At 45.0% G+C, this 18,120-nt stretch overlaps 1 long non-coding RNA gene across 1 annotated transcript in view; it reads right to left on the bottom strand.

Annotated features, from left to right (window-relative positions):
- The window catches only part of LOC145532073 (uncharacterized), a 64,633-nt gene that overhangs the window by 15,584 nt on the left and 30,929 nt on the right, over nucleotides 1-18,120 (bottom strand). Inside the window, exons 3-4 of the long non-coding RNA XR_014072965.1 lie at nucleotides 8,350-8,463; nucleotides 2,225-2,330 (exon numbers count right to left, since the gene is read on the bottom strand). This is a non-coding gene — a long non-coding RNA (uncharacterized LOC145532073). The remainder of the gene's footprint in view (nucleotides 1-2,224; nucleotides 2,331-8,349; nucleotides 8,464-18,120) is intronic.

The raw sequence follows: 18,120 nt of genomic DNA on the forward strand, positions 1-18,120 counted from the left end.
AGAGCTGGAGGTGCTGAGGTTGGATTGTTGTTGTTTAGTTGCTGAGTCATGTCTGACTCTAGGCCGCCAGGCTCCTCTGTCCATGGGATTCTCCAGGCAAGAACACTGGAATGGGTTGCCATTTCCTCCTCCAGAGGAATCTTCCCGACCCAGGGATCAAACCCTCATCTCCTGCTTCTCTTGCACTAGCAGGTGGATTCTTTGCTGCTGAGGCTCTTGGGAAGCGAGGTTGGTTAACCTGATGTCTCAGTCAGGGTCCCAGCAGAAAACATCTGGCACATGCTAAAGTGTTTATTTGAAAAGAATTTACTCATGGGGTAGTGGAGCATGCAGGATTAGCAGAAGCACCCTGAATGGGATGAGGGGGGGACTGCATCCCCAGGGCCCTGGGGGAGCCCAGGTGGAGAAACAGAGGCCACCTGACAGAGCCGTCTGTGGCTGCAGAGGGACACAGGGTGGCCAGAACTGCAGCCCGGAGGGCAGGGGTGGGAGAGGTGAGATACAGCCACGTCTCTCTCCTCCTGCCTCCAAACCCTCCCACTGGCTGAATCCAATGGAGACCAGAGGGGAGAAAACCAGGTGGTGGAGGTCAACCTCTGGGAGCACAGAGCTGAGCGGAGATGGACAGCAACTGGATGCAGGGGACAAAGGAGACAAACCTGCCTGCCTGGGTTCTCCTCCCGGCTCCTCTGATCAACCGCTGTGCAACTCCCAGCCAGTTGCTTAACCCGTCTGTGCCTCCGTTTCCTCATCTGTAAGTTGGTAACAGTATTGGTATCTACCTCTCAGGGTTGGTGTGAAGATTAAATATGGTAAAAGCACTTAAAATGGTACTGCACATTTTGTAAACAATCAACAAATATTAGCCATTATTATTATCATATCATTGCATTAAGTATCATAAATATTATCCCGTCATTTGTCACCACGTGACAGCCCCATGCTAAGCGCTAAATTGCTATGAAGTTAAAACTTGATGTGTTGAAGGGATGTGAAATTTTGAGCATATTCTCAGATGCTGAAGAGTGTTATTATTTGACCAAAGATGTTTCAGTGAAGAAAGGGACCACAGAGGAAGGGGGTGGGGGGGGGCGGAGAGAGAGAGTGAGCAGGGGTTGAGGGGGAGAGATCCAATTTTCCTCACTCTGGGACATTTCTTCTACCTCCTGCCAGAAATCATCTCTTGCCCATGCTATTTTACAAAAGAATAATATTCTCTTCATTGTAGATAAGTCAAGATAGGTCTTTTCAGATGAATAGATAGTTATCTCTGGGAAGTGGCTGAGAGGAGCCTGGCTCTCATGACTTTCTGCAGAAAGCCTTTAAGACCATGGAAGCCCTTCCACGTTATTACAGAGACAGCACAGTATATGATGAGCACCCCAGACTTGAGGGGCTGGGGATCAGAACCCCTTCCTTGGGTGCTGGCTAAGGGCACTGCCCTGAGCACCTACAAGCATTATCTCATTAATCCTTCCTGAAAGGTGTTACTATAGCTCCCATTTTACAGATGAATAAACTGAGGCTTAGAGGGTTTTGAGGAATTTCCCCCAGAACATACAGCTACAGCCATTGTCCTCCTAACTCCAAAGATCATCCTCTTTTTAGGACACCTGGATCTAGTTCCAGCTCAACCATTAACTTAGTAAATTTATTACTCTGTTATCTCAGGGACATCCACTCTCTGAATAGAATAGAATGATGGGACTGGTCTAGGCAATCTCTCCTTCCACCTCCACATTCCTAGGGGCTACCTTCTGGATCCAGTTGAAGCTCTTACACAAATACAGCCAAGCCATAAGATGAATGTTGTGTGTCAGAATTTGTTTCAGTCAGCAGGATTTATTTTTTTTTCCAGAAGGGTTTATATTCATCATTTAAAAAAAAAAGCTTGCGGAGCAAATTTAAAGTGTCAAGTGGAATGGAAAAAAATCCAAATTTCTATCAACTGTTGAATGGGTAAATGAATTTCACAATCACACAGTGGAATTATGATAGAGCAGTGCTGCTCAAACTAGCTGTGGTGCAGAAGCAGTTTTGATTTCCCTTGACGTATCACCAAGTTGTAGTCCTGTTGTGTATGACTAGTCCTCAGCTCGTGACAAAGCTGGGAGTTCAGCGACGCACAGGCAGGTCTGTACCCCACTCAATAAACTGAGTCCACCAACCACACACTTAAATGTCATAGGAAGTCAAATCACAATAGAAGTTTTAAAATACTTACTCCTGACTTCTGACCTTGTCCTTGACCAGAAAGCGTCTGTGGGTCGGTACTAGTTAGATCACATCTTGAGTGGCTCTGCCCTACAGCAAGGGTCCAGAAACACCTTCTGTAAAGATCCAAAATAAACAGTTGAGGCCTTCTGGGCCACGTGGTCTCTGCTGCAATGACTCAACTCTGCCGCTACAGCAACAGCAGCCACAGACAATGTGAAAATGAATGGGAAAGGCTGTGTGCTAATAAAACTTTATTTATAAAAATAGACAGAGGGCCAGACTTGGCCCTTGTGCCATACATAGTGTGCTAGCTCCTGTTATACAGCAATAAGAATGAACAAATTGAAACTGCGCTGAACAATGTGAGTGAATCTTGAAAACATAAATGAAGAAAAGTCAGACACAGAAAAGAACATTCTGTAGCGTTCTGTTTGCATAAAGTTCAAAACCAAGCAAGACATATGGTGGTCAAGGTCAGGACAGTGGTGTCCTTGGAGTGGGAAGCGACTGGAAGGGCCACCAGGGACTTCTGGGGTGTTGGTCAAATGCTGCTTCTTGATCCGGTGTGAGTTAGATGGGGGTGTTCAGTTTGTGAAAATCAAGCCACATACATGTAACTTGACTGTCTTTCTCAGATAAGTTACACTTACATGGTCAATGAAATTTACATTGCAGGGGGAAAAAAGGTGAAAAGGTGTTGGTTGGAATTCTTCAAAGGGATTTTGAGCATTGAAGTCTCATATTGAGGAGTCCAGCTCCAGGCCAAAATCCTATGTGTAAATAATCCTTCAGGCCAACCATAGGCAAGTGCAAGGCTTTGGCTGGCAGGCATGTGGGGGAAGTTTCCTTCTGCCCACCCGATTTTATGCTGATCAGCTCATTACAGTCTCTGGAGGGAGCTGCGTGTCACCTGGCCACCCCGCAACACCTTGCGAGTCAGCTCTCTTCTTTTTCTTTGCCTCTTGCTTTCACTTTTGCCGCAACACCTGTCAGTTCAACATACCTGTCCCTGAAGAATGCTGCTGCTGCTGCTTCTGCTGCTGCTAAGGCGCTTCAGTCGTGTCTGACTCTGTGCGACCTCATGGATGGAAGCCCACCAGGCTCCCCCGTCCCTGGGATTCTCCAGGCAAGAACACTGGAGTGGGTTGCCATTTCCTTCTCCAATGCATGAAAGGAAAAGTGAAAGTGAAGTCGTTTAGTCATGTCTGACTCTCCGCGACCCCATGGACTGCAGCCCACCAGGCTCCTCCGTCCATGGGATGTTCCAGGCGAGAGCACTGGAGTGGGGTGCCACCCCCACTTCCCTGGGGAAATGCACCCTGCACAGTGGTGGTATCCTGCAGCACCCAGAGCAAAATGCAGATGTCAATCTAGCCCCTGCCAACCTCTTCCCACACCCTCACCCCAGAGACTTTCATTTCCTCCAATGCACCAAGCCTTTCCCACCCCCAGGGTCTTCTCATATGCTGTTCCCTCTTCTCATATGCTGGTCCTATTCTTCACATCGCTGGCTCCTTTGCAAACTTCAGGGTCAACTTAAATGTCACTTCTTCAAGAAGGTTTTCCTTCACCTCTGCCTCATCTAAAGCTCATCCATTCTGTGGGTCTCTCTCCTTGCACACTAGTGGTAAAGAATCTGCCTGCCAATGCAGGAGATGTAAGAGATGCCGGTTTGATCCCTGTGTCAGAAAGATCCCCTGGAGGAGGGCATGGCAACCCACTCCAGTACTCTTGCCTGGAGAATCCCATGGACAGAGGAGCCTGGCAGGCTATGGTCCATAGGGTCGCAAAGAGTCAGACACGACTGAAGCCACTTAGCATGCACGCATACGCACTCTCCTAGCATTCTTTTCTTTTTCTTTGCAGCATTTGTCACAATTTGTACTTAATCTGCTTGTTTGTTCGTAACTTTCCCTACTAGAGTGTAAGTTCCATAAGGGCAGGGTCTATGCTTTATTTTGCTCACCACCAGGTCCACACCTTTCACAGTGCCTGGCATACGGTAGACACTGACTATATACTGACTGGACAGATGAGTGCACATTAATATGCTAAAGGCTCTGAGAAGTCCTGCAATAAAAAACCTTGGTAAACTCTCATTAACCTGCTGTTTCCCTAATCCATTTGATCCTGGACCCCTTTTGTGTGTGTTATGATGAATATGAAAAATGAAAGTGAAAGTCACTCGGTCATGTCCTACTCTTTAGAACCCCATGGACTATATAGTCCATGGAATTCTCCAGGCCAGAATACTGGAGTGGGTAGCCATTCCCTTCTCTAGGGGATCTTCCCCACCCAGGGATCAAACCCAAGTCTCCCGCTTTGCAGGTAGATTCTTTACCAGCTGAGTCACCAGGGAAGCTCTCTGATAAATATAATCTCTATGAATATTCTAAGAAGTGTATTCTCTGGAAAATACTCTATAGGTGCCTATGTACATACTAGCGAGAAATGCATTCACTATCAGTTAGCTTTCCTTTGTGTAGCAAACCTTTGTGTAAATAGCTACCTGGAACCAGAAATACTAAAGCAAAGTAGTTTTTAGGGACTTCAAATGCCTAACTTGAAGGTGTTAGGGAAATTAAATAGTCTTGTTTAGGCCTCAGAGACAAAGCAAAGCAGGCCTCCGACCTTGCTCCTAACCTGCCTGGACACTGCCCAGACTGGGAGTGACTATGAGTGACTGTCTGCTGTGAGTGCAAGACTTGCAGCACCTTAGATAAGATGGGGGAGGAATCTTGAGATTGTTGAGCCCCTGGAGGGGGCCTGGCCAAGCAAGCCCCAGGCTTAGCAACACTCTAACTTTTATGAGACATAACAAACAGCATTAACATGAAACTAGGCTTGCAATTTGGTCACAGATTGATGATGAAATCAGTTTGCCTCCTGGGATTATAATCAGGAACCCCCAAACCGCAACCTTTAAAGTCTCACCCACAGAGCGGACACACTGCCTGGGCCCTTTTCCCAGTTGGGACTCCAGATGTGCTGTGTCACGGGACTTCCCAGTGCTGTTTGAGTCTGGATGTTGGTCAAAACCCAATTTGGTGATGTATCCTCTGCTCTTTCTATCTCTCTTTTCTTTTAATGTTAGTATATTGAAAGTAAGCCAGATAATTCTGTAATAAATATTTGTGTTATTTATTTGTATAGAACAAGTGGCTTATTTTGTTAACAAATCCTTTGAACCTGAGACGAAAGTAAAAACTTTCGGCAAAACAGGAGAAACCACTGGCTTTGCAGCATACTGAAAAACAGCATTATAACCAGTATTTCTCCACCCTGCTTATGCGTTAGAATCACTGGGGAAATCCCAATGTTTCAAAAAAAAAAGAGCAGTAAAATCCCAGTGCTGCACCCAGACCAAGTAAACTAGAATCCTTGGTGTGAGGTTTGGGCATCAGTGTTGTTTTTTTTTTTCCAACTTCTCAGGGGATTTCTAGGGGCAACCAGGTTGAGAACCATTGAAAGGCAATCTAGAAAGAACCCAGGAAGTGTAGACACTTTGTGAGTCTGCAGACTGGCTTCCACTTCTTCCTTAATCTTCTTCCTCCTCTCAAGATGCAAGTTATAGTGAATTTTCTTGTGCTCTGAGTCATCAGTTAATACAAGTTATTTTATTATAACACTATTAAGATTGCTATTATTTCAGAGAGGAGAATTTTAGGACTGAAAAGGTTTTAAAATGTCAATGACTCCATCCCCTGTCTCATGATCCAGTGCAAGGAGCAAACTATGAGCCACAGGCCAAATCTGGCCCACCACTTGGTTTTGTAAATAAAGTTTTATTGGTACACGGCCATGCCCATTTGTTTACATGCTGTCTATGGCTGTGTCCCCACCACAGAGACTGTGGCAGAGACCACCCTCCCCACAAAGCCTAAAATAGTGGCTTATCTGGACTTTGACAGAGAAAGTTGGCTGAGCCTGCTTTAGTGTAACCCAGAAATGGTCATCACTCCCTCTAAATCGCAAGAAAAGGCTGCTCAAACTTCCATTGCCATCTGTTTGATGGAATTCACACAGGCAACTAGTTTAATAAGCCACTTCGTGCCTCAGGATCCCCATCTGAAAAATGTGTACAAGTGTCTTTCTTTGAAGTGCTGCCACGGGGCTTCAAGATGACACTCTTGCACATAAGACACCTAAGGAAGAAGCTGGCACTCAGCAGAGACCTGCTGCTTGGGGAAGCAGAGCCTGAGGCTGTGCCAATTTGCATGGGATTCAGTCCCAGTTTGTTCCACTGGGTTCTCATAGCCTCTCAGTTTGTGTAGAAGCCACCTCAGGGCCTACTCCTGGGGAAGTAAATTCCTACTTCTTCACCAAGCCATTCCTAAATTGCCCTGGATTGAGTCTGAGGCACCAGCGCTGTTTGGTCTCCTAGATGAGTGTTCAGAAACTCCTCCACCCCTCGCAGGGACCTCCTCCCTCTGAGGGTGAGACAGCCAAGTCCTCTCAGTCACCACGTTGAAGTTTTTGCTGTTCAGTCGCTAAGTCATGTCTGACTCTTTGGAGTCAGACTGCATGAACTGCAGCCCGCCAGGCTTCTCTGTCCTTTGCTATCTCCCTGAGTTTGCTCAGACTCATGTCCAATGAGTCAGTGATGCCATCCAACCATCTCATCCTCTGTCACTCCCTTCTCTTGCCCTCATCCATTCCCATCAGGGTCTTATCCAATGAATCGGCTCTTCACATCAGGTGGCCAAGGTATTGGAGCTTCAGCTTCAGCATCAGTCCTTCCGATGAATATTCAGGGCTGATTTCCTTTAGGATTGACTGGTTTGATCTCCTTGCTGTCCAAGGGACTCTCAAGAGTCTTCTCCGGCAACACAGTTTAAACACATCAATTCTTAGGAAATTAAATAGATAGTCTTCTTTAGGCTTCAGAGACAAAGCGGAGCAGGACTCTAACCTTGCTTCTAACCTGCCTGGGCACTGCCCTGACTGTGACTGCTGTGGGTGCCAGAAGATAGGGGACAAATCTTGAAATTGTTGAGCCCCTGCAGGGCCCCTGGTCAACCAAGCCCCAGGCTTAACAGCATTCCAAGTTTTACAAGACAAAACAAACAGCATTACCATGAAACCAGGGCTTCAGTTTGCTGAGGGACTGATGATGATGTCAGTTTGCATTCTAGGACTGTAAGTGAGAACCCCGGAACTGCAATTTTTGAAGTCTCACCCATGGACTCGCAGCCTGGGACTTTTTCCAACTGGGACTCCAGATGTGCTGTGTCATGGGACTTCCAGCTCTGTTTGAGATTGGATGTTGGCCAAAACCCAATTTGGTGATGTATCTTCTGCTCTTTCTATCTCTCTTTTCTTTTAATGTTAGTATATTGAAAGTAAGCCAGATAATTCTATAATAAATATTTGTATTTATTTGTATAGAACAAGTGGCTTATTTTGTTAACAAATCCTTTGAACCTGAGATGAAAGTGAAAACTTTCTGCAAAACACACATCTAAGTCCAGATGAATGGACATAGAGGGTTCTGAGGTCATAAGACTCAAGGCCTCGCCTCGGACTTACTATGTGTGCACATGGAAATCTTGGCAAATGGAGATGGATTAGTTAGGGTTTGGGGCCAACAATCGCTGCCTGAAAGAAGGAAAAACTTACAGAAAGTATACAGAATATCCCACAGGAAGGAATGAAAAATGGGAGAGCCAGGACTTGAAAAAGACAGGAACAAGCTCAGTGAGGTAGACAGGATTCTAAGGACGACCTTCAGTGATCCTCATCCTTGTATAATCTCCCACCGACCCTTTAAATGTGGGTGGGACCTGTGAATTTGATGAGATAGCACATCGATGCTGACATTAGTTATTGGGCAAAATTGATATTTGCAGATGTAATTAAGGCTACTAATCAGTGTACTCTGGGTTCATAAAAAGGGAGATTTTCCAGGTGGGCCTAATCTAATCACATGAGCTCTTTGAAAGCAGAGTTTTCTCTGGCTGGTAGTGGGAGAAGAAATCAGAGAGACTCTCTCCCAGTGCAAGAAGTATTTGGAGCACCATTGCTGGCTTCAGAGAAGGAGGGGTGCTCGGAGGTGAGCGTGGCCCCAGCTAATGGCCAGCAGGAGGCCAGGGTACAGGGTACAGACATAGGGCACTGGATTATCCCACCCACCTGAATGTGCTTCACCAAGACCTCCAGAAAAAATCCAGTCCAGCCGGCACCTTGAGTTCAACGTTGTGAGACTCTAAGCAGTGAATCCAGCCAAGCCTGCCTGACTCCTCTGACCTGCAGAAACATGAGATAATAAATGTTGATTTGTCTTTGTTTTTTGTTCATAGATAATGATTTTCATGCTATCTTTGATGTAACTTAAAATTTATATTATTATTACATATTTATCACAGTATTTTAAAACACAGTTTGAAAAAACAGAGTACCAATTTTCTGTGCTGCATGACAAATGACCACAAATGTAGTGGCCTAAGTCAAAACAAACATGTTATCTCACAGCTCCTGTGGTTCAGAAGTCCACACGTGGCTCTGAGTCTCACCTGGCTGAAGTCAAAGTCTCACCTGAGGCTCGGGTCCTCTTCCAAGCTTTATTGGTTGGTGACAGAGCTTGTAGGTGTAGGTCTGAGGCCCTCAGCTCCGGGGGCTCCCACTGCTCCCTAACACATGCCCTCTCCACACATGGCAGTGGGCTTCTTAAGGGTCAACTGGATAACACCAGTGAGGCTTGAATTTCTTGACCTGTCTCTGACCACTAGACCCAGAATCTAAGGGTTCCTGTAATTAATTCAGACCCACTCAGGATAACCTCCTTTTTGATTAACTGAAAGTCAACAGATTTAGGGACCTCAATTATTGATGTATTGGCAATATCCTTCCATTACAATGTAACCGAATCAGTGATGGCCCAAGAACTCACAAGATACACCCACCCTCAAGGGGTGGGGATTTTACCACGAGTGTACACCAGGGGGCGCCAGTGCCAAATTTATTGAGCCTTTAGTATACGCCGGGAGCTTCCCTGGTGGCTCAGACGGTAAAACCGGCTGCTTGCAATGCGGGAGACCTGGGTTCGATCCCTGGTCGGGAAGATCCCCTGGAGAAGGAAATGACAACCCACTTCAGTACTCTTGCCTGGAAAATTCCATGGATGGAGGAGCCTCGTAGGCTACAGTCCATGGGGCCGCAAAGAGTCGGACACGACTGAGGGACTTCACTTTCGCTTTACTATATACCAGTCTCTCTACAAACTTTATCGTAACCATTTAATCCACACATCAATCCCGTGAAGGAGGGGCTATTTCTGTCCCCATTGTATACATGAGCAAGACGGGGCACCAAGTGGTTAAGAGACTGTGGTCACACAGATAGTGACGGGCGGAGCAAGGGTTTAGGCCCTGATATCTGCCTCTCCTATTTCTCTCTGTGTCTCTATCTCTCTGTGCTAATGTGCATCTGTGTGTGTGTGTGTGTGTGTGTGTGTGTGTGAGTGCCACCCTTTCTTTGTGTGTGTCTCTCCCCCCTCTCTATCTCTTTCTTACACTTACACACACACACACACACACACACACTCACACACACTCAACACCTCTCCTCAGTCCTTTCCTTCCCCCACCTTTTGGTGAATGTTTGCTTTCAGAGAGTAGTTTGGAAGGATGTGAAGGGCTGAGGATGTTTAGGGAAAGGCCTAGGGAGTTTGTAAAGCCAGATCTTATTAATTGCTCACAATTACTGAGCACGCACAGTGTTCCAGGTGCTGTGTAAGCTAAGCACGTTACGTGCATCATCGCAGTCACCCTCCCAGCAAGCCCAGTTGCTAGTATATCCATCCGACTGACAAGGAAAGGGAGGCTCAGAGAGCTTCAGCTGTTTGCACAGGGTTACACGGTAAGTGACCAGATCAGGATGCCCGCCTCACATCAGCCCAACCAGCTGCTAGCTTTCCCCTGCTCCCTACCTCCCTTCCGCTGCCTGAGATCTCTGCTCACCTGGAAGCCTAGAAGGGGAGCAAGAGACCACAGAAGGCCCTGCCTCTCCCTCTCTCTCCCTGCCTCCCAGTTCCACAGCCCTCTTGCTCTGTTTTGCATTCATGACAACATCAATCTTGTTCCAACCCCAGAGCCCGTGATCCCCCCCTGGGCTGGCAGTCTCTGAGTCACTGCACACTGGCAGACGATGCTAAACTAATTTCCCTGCATCTCTGGGAGGATTTGGTTTCTGTCTCCCCAGCTAAGAGCCACGCAGACGGTGACAGAAAGCTGGCAGGACCCAGGGGCTCCCTGCCTGGTCTGGGAGAGCCCAGACTGAGATGTGATAAAATCCTGATTAGCAAAGTGGCTGGGACTGAAGAGGGTTAGCCTGAACTGGATTAAGAGATGGGACATTCCGTGCAAAACCACAGGGATGGTGCTAAAAGATCCCTAGAAACCTAACCAGGTAGAGAAAATTGTCATTATTTTTTTACACTGATTTACAGGGTTCTTACTATACAGACAGATGATCTAATCTTCATTACAACTTTACAAGGTAGGCATTATTTATTATAGCATTTTACACATGAGGAAACCGAGGCATGGAGTTCTAGTCACTTGCTCAAAGCCACAAACCTGGTAGGTGATGGAGCCAGATTTTTAATCCTGACCACCTGCCTCAATAGATATCGTTAGCCTGAGCAGGTGTCCACATGTCTGGTCCAACCCTGACGATAGCACCTATAGAAGGAAAATGAGTAAGTGGAGAAAAAAAGCCACCCTGGTATTTCCCAAAGCCTTTAAGAGCTACCCAACAAAAAGACTTTCTATTTCAGACAGTGACTAGGGTTAAAGAGGCTTCAGAATCACAGCAGTTTCCTAAATAGAGATGACGGCTAAAATGTATCTCTCTGGTGAGTCAAGAGGAACTGAGCAACCGCCTGAAGAATGAATTCATTCTTAGTGGCAGCTCTTTTTCTTCCTCATTTGCTTTCACTCTCTCTGCATCACAAATAGGATACAGATTTTAGGGGCAAGTTCTCTAGGAAAGAAAGCTGGTTAAAATGGAAAGGTTTCCCAAAAAAAGAAATCCCTGATTTAAAGATCCTTTTTTCCCTAAGAAAAATAAATGAGTAAATCACTCCAAAAAAAAAAAAAAGGGCCAGTGACTGTCAACATCTTTCTCTCTCTGGAACTGGTTTTGAACTGATCCCCAAGTGGGTGGTGATGCTGGGTTTCAAACCAAGCCCAGCCATCTTCCTGCTCCCCCTGCAGGGCTCAAGGTCCTACTTTCCATTAGTTAATTCCATCAACAGAGGCAGTATGGGGTGAGGAGGCAGAGCAGGGGAACAAGTTCAAATCCCTACTTCCCCACTGCCTCTGGCCTTGAGCACTTAGCTCCCTGAACTTCAGTTTCCTTGCTTGAAAAAAGGGCAGTAATGATGACTACCTTGCTGACGGTTTGACTGTACAGAACAGATAGATGTACATAATATAGATATAAATGTCCCTCACCTGAGCTTCACAGGCGGCTCTGTGATCAAGAATCCTCCTGCAGTGCAGGGTCGCAGGTTCGACCCCTGGGTCAGGAAGATCTCCTGGAGAAGGAAATGACAACCCACTCCAGTATTCTTGCCTGGAGAATCCCATGGACAGAGGAGCCCAGTGGGGTCACAAAGAGTCAGACACAAATTAGTGACTAAAACAAACAAACAACATGTAGATAAAGGCACACTGTCAGCCCTCAACCCATGAGTGGCAGAAGTGACACAGCAGTAATCGTTGCAGTTATCCTGTTGGTTAAGTACACAGACTTTAGAGCCCATCTGGGTTCAAAGCTGTCTAGTCCTCCACACTCTTTAGTTAATCCTAAAAATGTCATCTGTAAAGTGGGGATACTAATAATACCCACATATTAATTAGTTAAAATATATAAAGGTTTAGGACACCAGTGCAAACAAAATACTCATAATATTACTTAAAATCATGGCAGCAGAGAGACTCTAATGTCCATTTCAACCTTGAACTTGACTTTGGCAGATGGATATTAAGATTCTGCCAAATGGATTCATTTTAACCAAAGTCTTATTACAACAAAAAACGATTAGTAATAGAGTGGGTATTATATACGATTCAGTGGCATTTAGTATAAAATGTCGAAATTTATGTTATGTGTATTTTGCTGTCCTTCATTCAGTTGTGTCTGACTCTGTGACCCCCATAGACTGTAGCCTGCCGGGCTCCTCTGTCTGTGGAATTTTCCAGGCAAGAAGACTGGAGTGGGTTGCCATTTCCTACTCCAGATGTATATTTTATCACAACTTTAAAAAGTATTCTACCCATTTGTTTGTTCATCCTAGCAATGTCACAAAGTCTGGACTATTTTGGACAAAAGTTGAGTGATCTCTGAGTTATGTGGTGGTTTAGTCTCTAAGTTGTGTCCAATTCTTGCAACTCCCATGAACTGCACCTTGCCAGGCTCCTCTGTCCATGCGTTTCTCCAGGCAAGAATACTGGAATGGGTTGCCATTTCCTTCTCCAGGGGATCTTCCCGACCCAGGAATCGAACTCGGGTCTTCTGCATTGCAGGTAGATTCTTTACCGACTGAGCTATAAGGGAAGCACCACTCTCTGCATTATAGTATTATTTTATTCAAAGAATACTGCTGACCACAAGTGGAACTGTTCCCTCTGCTATGAGAACAGTTGTCCCAGCCTGAGGTCTTGTGAACATGCCTTACTGACTGACAGTGGGATCATAAGTAAGGGCAGCCCAGGAGAGCTTGGCTCTGTTCAGATCTAGGGCCAGCCACAAAAGGCATGACTGTTCACAGAACCCTCCAAGCATCGTTGCAACCATGTTTCACAGCCATAGGAGTAGCCCTTTAGAAGCCACTTGAGTCCATTTTTAAGGGACTTCTTTGTGGTTCACATTGTACCATAAATTTGTGAAGTTAAACATGACTCCCCCAAAATATCAGACTGGAAAAGATATGATAGGCAGCAGTTTGAAATCCAGTTTATTTAAAGCCCAGTTATCCAAAATGACTGAAACAACAACTTTGGAAGAATTCAGGTTGCCCCATGTGCTTTCTCTTCTGGTTAAGAACTGCTCCGTGGCTTTTAGAGCTGAGGACCCTAAACCTCAGGTGTCTGAAAGTTGACCACTGCAGGCAAAAGCCAGGTGTCCTTTGTTCATCTTACTTGGCATTACATTTTGCCAAGGTTTCTGCTCAGGGAAGCACTAGTGGTCCACAAGCCTGGAGGACTCACGTGGTAGAACAGGGGTCCCCAACCTCTGGGATCTCATTCCTGATGAACTGAGGTGGAGCTGATATAACAATAATAGAAATAAAGCGCACAAAAAGTGTAATGCGTTTGAATCAGCCTGAAACCAGCCTTCCAACTCTGGTCTGTGGAAAAATTGTCTTCCACGACATCGGTTCCTGGTGCTAAAAAGGCTGGAGACCACTGCAGTAGCAGGTGGGGACTGAACACATCCAGCGGCCCTGCTGACATTCCCAAAGCCCTGCTGGAGCGCATGTGGCCTGCAGCTGCTTTGAATCCGATGGTAGCTTTCGGTGCAAAAGCTGGACTCTGAGGTGCACACGTGCAAATCTTAACATCATTTAAATTTTTTAAAGCTTCTAGACAGCAAAAAACTGTGTCTGTGATTTTGTTTAGTTTTTATTTTCAGAGCTAATCACAAGATTTATTCCTTCCACGTGGAGAAGGCCAAATCCCAGCTGAGCTGTATTGATCCTTCTCATGCTTCTGGATCACATCCTCTTTGGATAATTGGCATCAGCAAGCTCAATAAATTCCAGCCTCTTTTCCTGGGAGATGGGGGAGCCTGTCTCAGAAATACATGGCAGTAAAAATACTTTCTTGATTCTGTAGGGAATGTAGCCAGGCTTCTGGTTCTCCATGAGATATAAATGTTAGGCCTTATCAGGCCACCTCACTTCAAACTCTAGTTCTCAGCATCTCTGAGAACAGCAGGGGCCTCCCACGAGCAAAGAAGCTATATTCTCACTTGGAACCCAACATGTCTACAAGTAGAAGTAACTTGAGATATTAATATTTTAACTGCATCGCTGATAATTCTAACCTGTATATAACCAAGTCTTCCTGGATCAAACCTCTCTTTAATACCAGCATCAGCTACAATGTTTTTATCTGGTAGCATTAAAGCTTGCAAAAAATCCATTTCCACTGACCTAAACAATGCTAAGTGTATAATCTAACATAAAAATATGAAATCATAAACAAGGCAAGAATGCTTATTCTCACTATTTTTATTCAACATTGTACTGGCAGTCTCAGCCATGGCAACAAAACAAGAAAAAGAAATAAAAGCATACAAATTATAAAGTAAGAAGTAAAACTGTCTCTATTTGCAGATGACATGATTATTTACATAGAAAAGCCTAAAGAATCTACAAAACAACTGCTAGAACTAATAAGTGAGTTTATCAAGGCTGCAGAATCCAAGATACATAAAATAATCACATAACAAGATGCCTCAAGAGGGGAGGAGTCCCAGTGGCTCAACAATATCATCAAAGACCCAAGTTCTTTTTAGCATTCCACATTATCAAATATAACATGGATCTTCATGGTCGCAAGATGACTGACACAGCTCCAAACTTCAGTTCAGTTCAGTCACTCAGTCGTGTCCGACTCTCTGTGACCCCATGGACCGCAGCATGCCAGGCTTCCCTGTCCATCACCAACTCCCAGAGTTTACCCAAACCCATGTCCATCGAGTCGATGATGCCATCCAACCATCTCATCCTCTGTTGTCCCCTTCTCCTCCTGCCCCCAATCCTTCCCAGTATTAGGGTCTTTTCCAATGAGTCAACTCTTCTCATGAGGTGGCCAAAGTATTGGAGTTTCAGCTTCAACATCACTCCTTCCAATGAACACCCAGGACTGATCTCCTTTAGGATGGACTGGTTGGATCTTCTTGCAGTCCAAGGGACCCTCAAGAGTCTTCTCCAACACCACAGTTCAAAAGCATCAATTCTGCAGCGCTCAGCTTTCTTCACCGTCCAACTCTCACATCCATACAAGACCACTGGAAAAACCATAGCCTTGACTAGATGGACATTTGTTGGCAAAGTAATGTCTCTGCTTTTAAATATGCTATCTAGGTTAGTCATAATCTTCCTTCCAAGAAGTAAGCGTCTTTTAATTTCATGGCTACAGTCACCATCACCAATGATTACATATCCAAAGACCAGAGCAAGAAAAAAACATGGTTCTCCCTTGTGTCTATTTATGAGATGAGAAAATTTTCACAGAGCCCTGCTGCCCCCATGCTTTCCTTCATTAGCCAGAATGATGTCACATGCCCATTTATGAACCAGTTGCTGGCCATGGAAGCAGAATTACCATGAATGGCTTGAAATATTCAGGGTTCATGCTCCCTATTCAGTGAGGTTGAGGAGAGGGACTGTATTCCTTACAGGTCAGGGCTGCAGGATATCCAACAAAACCAGAATTTGATTAATGAATAAAAAAAGAAAAGTAGCTATCAGGTAAGGGACCAACAGTATCTGCCATGATATCCCACACAATTTCCAGGAATGAAATTGTTGGGCAGCTCCAAGCTGGTCATTTATGAAATTTTAGCTTCTGAGGGCATTGATGTCTGTTTCTTGGGGTGGCCTCCACAGCCTTTCTGAATTTCAATTCAACTAGCAAAATATTTCAGCTATATATTCCTAACTGATAAAAAAAATTCTTCCATTCAAAAGTACATTTTTAACTTTTCAAGGCAGTTTCCCATCCTTGTATTATTCTTTCCATTCAATCAACCCCAAGAAGCATCAGTAGATTAAATAATGTCCCGGGACATCACTTTGAAGACAAAGGTATAATCTGTATCGTCAAAGCTATGGTTTTTCCAGTAGTCATGTACGGATGTGAGAGATGGACCATAAAGAAGGATGAGCGCTGAAGAATTCACGCTTTTGAACTCTGGTGCTGGAGAAGACTCTTGAGAGTCCCTTGGACAGCAGGGAGATCAAACAGTCAATCCAAAAGGAAACCAACTCTGAATATTCATTGGAAGAACTGATGCTGAAGCTGAAGCTCTAATACTCTGGCCACCTGATGCAAAGAGCCAACTCACTGGAAAAGACCCTGATGCTGGGAAAGATTGAAGGCAGGAGGAGAAGGGGACGACAGAGGATGAGATGGTTGGATGGCATCACCGACTCAATGGACACGAGTTTGAGCAAGCTCTGGCAGATGCTGAAGGACAGGGGAGCCTGGTGCACTGCAGTCCAGGTGGTCACAAACAGTCGGACATGACTAAGCAACTGAACAACAACAAAAAGTCACCGGAAACAAAAAACACCATGTATTGATGGGCTCCGATCCCAGGATCTGCTAGGCACTTTACAGGTGTTGTCTCATCTTTGTCAGCCTCCCTGTCCCTCACCATCTCCTGGAGTTTGTCCAAGTTCATCTAATTTTCACTGGAAAACAAAGAGGTAGGTTTTATTACTATTCCCATTTTATAAAGGAGGACTGAGGCATAGAGAAGTTAGGTAACTTGTCTACAGTCACACAGCTAGTAAATGGCAGAGCCAGGACAGGCGTCTACCTGAGCCCCTAATCCCATCTTCTTTACTTCTAAATTAGATTTCTTTTTTTCCTTTTTAAATCATCTGGTCCCAAATGCCTATGCTCAACTTGGCTTTTTTAGAGAGTAACTCATCCAGTAATCCCCTCGAAGTGTCTACCTATGTCATCATCACAGATAAGAATAGTGTTGAAAGGCAGAAACCCCAACTCTCACTCCACCCCACCAACCTTACAACCTGCAACTCATCCACAGGCCTCCAGCATCCACCCATCCTATGCAATCTTGGTCCTATACTATTTGCTTCAACTTGCCTTTCACTCACAAAGAATAAATTCTGGACCTTCTTGACTTCCAACTCTGAGACTAATTTTTCTTCTTTCCAGCTGCATGTCACTCCTTGAATCTGATTCTTTTTTTTTTTTTTTCCTATTGAAGTATAGTTGACTTATTGTTGTTCAGTCACCCAGTTGTGTCCGACTCTTTGTGACCCAATGGACAGCAATACACAAGGCCTCCCCATCCCTCACCATCTCCCAGAATTTGCCCAAGTTCATGTTCATTGCATCAGTGATGCCGTCCAGCCATCTCATCCTCTGATGCCCTCTTTTGCTTCTGCCCTCAATCTTTCCCAGCATCAGGGACTTTTCAAATGAGTCATCTGTTGGCATCAGATGACCAAAATACTGGAGCTTCAGCTTCAGTATCAGGCCTTCCAGTGAATATTCAGAGTTGATCTCCCTTAAGATTGACTGGTTTGATCTCCTTGCTGTCCAAGGGACTCTCAGGAGTCACCTCCAGCATCACAGCTCAAAGGCATCAATTCTTTGGCATTCTGTCTTCTTTACAGTCCAGCTCTCAAAACTGTATATGACCACTGGGAAGACCATACCCTTGACTATACAAACCTTTGTTGGCAGGGTAATGTCTCTGCTTTTCAACACACTATCTAGATTTGTCATTGCTTTCCTGCCAAGAAGCAATCGCCTTCTGAGTTCATGGCTGCAGTCACTGTCTGCAGTGATTTTGGAGTCCAAGAAGAGGAAGTCTGTCACTATTTCCATCTTTTCCCCCTCTGTTTGCCATGCTGTAATGGGGCCGGATGCCATGATCTTAGTTTTTTTAATAGTTAGTCTTAAGCCAGCTCTTTCACTCTCCTCCTTGATCCTCATCAAGAGGGTTGACTTACATTATGTTAATTTCTTCTATACAGAAAAGTGATTCAGTTATACATTCTGTTTTATATGCTTCTCCATTATGGTTTATCATAGGATATTGAATATGCATCCCTCTGCTAAACAGTAGGACCTTGTTATTTATCCATTCTGTATATAATGGCTTACATCTGCTAACCCCAACCTCTCATTC

Source organism: Giraffa tippelskirchi, chromosome 13, assembly GCF_054371585.1.
Source record: "Giraffa tippelskirchi isolate mGirTip1 chromosome 13, T2T-mGirTip1v1.2.pri, whole genome shotgun sequence".
Taxonomy (NCBI): domain Eukaryota; kingdom Metazoa; phylum Chordata; class Mammalia; order Artiodactyla; family Giraffidae; genus Giraffa; species Giraffa tippelskirchi.